Below are 4586 nucleotides of genomic sequence, written 5' to 3' on the forward strand. Positions count from 1 at the left end.
GGTGGCACATAAAAGACACCATTTCGAGCGTGGCCGTTTTCGTGCGGGTGACACGTAAAAGCACCCACTATACTCTCTGAGTGGTTGGCGTTAGGAAGGGCATCCAGCTGTAGAAACTCTGCCAAATCAGACTGGAGCCTGGTGTTGCCATCCGGTTTCACCAGTCCTCAGTCAAATCGTCCAACCCATGCTAGCATGGAAAGCAGACGTTAAACGATGATGATGATGATGATGATGATGATATATATATAGTTTGTAAAAAACATAAATCTGAAAGAAGACACACACTCTAAGATGTAGAGCAGTATATATTAAAAAATGGAGAAGGCCAGTTTATGGGATTACCTTAGGTATCCCAACCTTTGAGTAGTGATGCATTTCCCCCTCTATATTTTTTAGAGGTCATTGGCCAACAGGACCTTTGAGTAGTGAAGCATTTCCCCCTCCACATTTTTAAGAGGTCATGGGCCAACAGGTTTTTGGGATTCGACAATATGCCATGAAGTTAAACCCTTTATGGATGAGAAACCTAAGGTAATTCCATAAACCAGCCTTCCCCATTTTTAATATATATATATATATATAAGAATTTAAGGATTGGAGAAAACGCATGTTATAATTGCATACTTTATTCCTACATATGTTTCAAAGGATTACAACCTGTGTGATCCATAGGGATCTTTGATATTAAAATTGTAACCTTCTCATCAGGGAAAGCATGGGAATCAAGTCATAACCTTATCCATCTATTGTTTTCATAATCGGTCATAATGTCTTACGTTTAAGATGATTCCCATGCTTTCCCTGATGAGAAGGTTACAATTTTAATATCAAAGATCCCTATGGATCACACAGGTTGTAATCCTTTGAAACATATGTAGGAATAAAGTATGCAATTATAACATGCGTTTTCTCCAATCCTTAAATTCTTAAATATACTCAAATACCCAAAATTTCAAGGAGTTCCTGCCTTAAAAACAGGAGCTAACCACAGTTATTTTGTGTTCTTTGCTACATTGGTTTCTATTAACCCATTTATTCTATCAGAAGAATTTTTATTCATTAAGATAGAATAAATACACATAATTATATATATATATATATATAATGGCTTCAAATTTTGATACAAGGTCAGCAATCTAGGGGAGGGGTAAGTTGATTACATTGATCCTAGTACTCAACTGATACCTATTTTATCAACTCCGAAAGGATGAAAGGCAAAGTTGACCTTGGCGGAATTCGAACTCAGAATGTAAAGACAGACAAAATGTTACTAAGCATCTAGCCTAGCGTGCTTACACTTCTGCCAGTTTGGCACCTTTGAGTAAGAGATATATAATGAAAGAAATAAAATAACCAGTTTCTATTAACATGCTACACAGAGCCACAGTGGATTGATAAAACAATTTGAAGGAAAAATTCTATCCAGTCATCAAAAAGATGCAACATTATAACAGACAAAGAGGCTGTACAAACACAGAAAGCATATTCTAACTCACCAACCCATCACATGTGCTCAAGAGAAAGAATGAATGGAATAACAACACCCACCACCAGTCATACGAGAATAAAGACGTAATGAAATTAAAACCAACTAAACTCAACTACTACCATGTGCACACGACAAGAAAACATGTAAATGTGTAAATAAAATGGAACCAGTACAGTAACAGAACAGAGATGGGATATAATAGTACAACAACCAAAAGAAATCATATGGAGAATTTAAACCCATCAGAAGGTCATTGGGCAAATGTGATAAAGTGACTCTTACAAAATATAATGTACGTACGTATGTATGTATGTATGTGTCTATAATTTAAACATAGTGCAGAGTAATTATAGTAAATAGATAAAGGCTCTTACAGCTGTTTCTAGAATAGCTAAGCATCAGAGAGAGAGAGAGAGAGAATATCCTTCGTTAAGGATATTAGTAGTTACCAGTTCAAAGAAAAACTATGGCATATCTGAGGAGAGATAATAGTGGTTGGTAGTTCCATGACTGAAAAATTAATGAAATCCTTAGTAAAAGATGATATCAGTTAGCAGTTCCATTGTTGAAGTATCAAAGAAAATCTAAAGTAACAGGTAATAGAAGTTACTAGTTTTGTCTTTGAAGGGAAAATGAGGTAGATTTTCCTTGATACTTCAACAATGGAACTGCTAACAGATATTATCTTTTACTAAAGATTTCATTGATTCTTTGGTCATGGAATTACTAACCACTATTATCTTTCTATTTAGTTTTTCAATGAACTGGTAACTACTAATAACATTAATTAAGGATATTCTTTACTTATTTCTCTCTCTCCAATGACAGAATAGTTAGCTTTCATGGAAATCCTTGCTCAATAGCATATGCTCCACATGCTATTCTTGAAACAGATGTAAGAAACTTTACCTATTTACTATAACTATGGTGTACTACGTTTAAATTATAAATTAGATGCTCTAAAGTGATACCACATGTTTTGCTTGTTTATTCTCTATTTCTAATATGTGTGTGTGTGTGTGTGAGTGTATAGTCAATTCAATGAACAGACAATTCAAAGAACAAATAAAAAAACGAAAGAAAAAAGAGAAAAATGAATATGAGGACATGCACAAGAATTATTAGTGTGATGCTCAGTAAAACGAGAAAGTTTTTAATGTTTCGAGCATAGCTCTTCGTCAGAAAGGAGAAAAAGGAAAGTCCAAAGAAAGAGAAGGAAAATCACCAGGGGCCCATGTGTGTGTGTATATATATATATATATATATATATATATATATATATATCCACTCTATGATGAACCACTTCTAGCCATCTTTGATAGGCTGCCTTAACAACTTTTCAGTTGCAGTTTTAGTGGTAAACCAAACTGACCACTTATAAGACATACCTATTACATTTACGTCATTAGACATTCATCTTGTCTGTCTGTCTGTCTGTCTGCATGTATGTATGATTTTTCTTTGAGCTTTATTTAAGTTCTTGAGAGAGTTCAAGCTGGTTGCTAATAAAGCAACAAGACTTTTTGGGTTAAGAAAGTTCCCAGTATTTCTAAATGTGATTGAGTTGGTGTGTTGGTTAAACTGTCAATGCATACATCTAAGTGTGCGCATCTATTCACATTAGAATCTCAGATAGAGAATTTATGGGATGTCTTACAAATCTTCACTGTGCCACTAATAGATTGAATTTGTGCCTGTGTGTACATCTTTTGTCAATGTATATTCGCAAAGTGGGAAAACTAAAAAAATTGGCGCTTTATAGATGAAGCTCCTTGAAGTATCTGTTCTGCATTGAGTTGTAATCACCATCACAAATGCATATTGGATGTTATCTGAAAAGCGACTTTCTTAATTTGTTGGGGAAAAGTAGGAACTCAATATGATGTACACATTCTTTCAAAATGTATAATAGGGTCTTCAAAAGATTGACAGAGTATTTTTGATATACTAGATGTACAAGAACAATTAACTGTTAAAGCATTTACGATATTCGTAAACTTACCAGATGACTTTGTTGATTTTAATTTTGTAATAAAAGAGATCTAGTTGAAGTTTACATGAATAAATATAGTAGCTTGCCGAAGAAACCAAGTGGATATGTTTGGTAGCTGTATCTCTATAAGCATCAACACCATGCTGTCTATCACCAAAAAAAAAAAAAAAAGAAAAAATGTGAACTATATGAAGACTAAAATAAAAATAAGATATTTAGTATGAGGAGGTGAGCCAGCACCTATCCCTGGGCTGGTGAGGTCAATGTCAATGTTCTGATAAGACTTCTGCTAGTTGATGAGAAGGTTGTTTCTAAAGAGTTGCAATTTTATGTGAGAAAGATTGTATGAAGTTTTTAAAGTAAGCTAAGGATATGGAAGTGGAGGTTTCTTTTTGAAGAAGTAGTCTAATTTCAATGAAAAGTTTCTAGATTCCTTTTAGATGACAATTATATGGGTAAGGTTGAGGAGGATAGAAACCAGAGATGGCATCATTCACATGAGTATGAGTGATTAACATAAAATGAATTAGGATGGGTATCAGAAACGTTGGATATGTCAAACAAAATGTTGAATATTTAGTAATATGATTATTTTATTGCGCAGAGAATCTTTTGGATTTATCTCGGCACAAAAAGTTGAGTTGAAGAATTAATGGTAGCTGGTAGTCAGATGCAGATACATGTCAGTATTTTCCCATACATTTATATTTAGCGAGTTTAACATAAGATAGAAGAAACCGACATTATTATCAAACTACGAAGCCCACTAAGGCTTATTTGTGCGATTGGAATTACATCCGTTAACAATCACGTTATTGATAATGCAATTAGTCATCTTAACTAGAATCAACTCATACGTGACAATGACAATTAGCATTAAATAATGAATGATTACGTTTTATTATAAGTAATTTAATACAATTTTTTAAAAAGTGCATAATTAATTTTATTAAATACTTCTTTTTTATTATTATTATAAATGACTTCGGCAATATCAAACAGTTGTGTTGCGCGTTGATGTAGCGCAGTATTTACAACGACACTCGGTGTTCCGTTAACAAATGCCAAGCCCGATTTTAACTGTATTTGAAGCAAAGCGTA

This window comes from Octopus bimaculoides, chromosome 1, assembly GCF_001194135.2.
Source record: "Octopus bimaculoides isolate UCB-OBI-ISO-001 chromosome 1, ASM119413v2, whole genome shotgun sequence".
Lineage (NCBI taxonomy): Eukaryota > Metazoa > Mollusca > Cephalopoda > Octopoda > Octopodidae > Octopus > Octopus bimaculoides.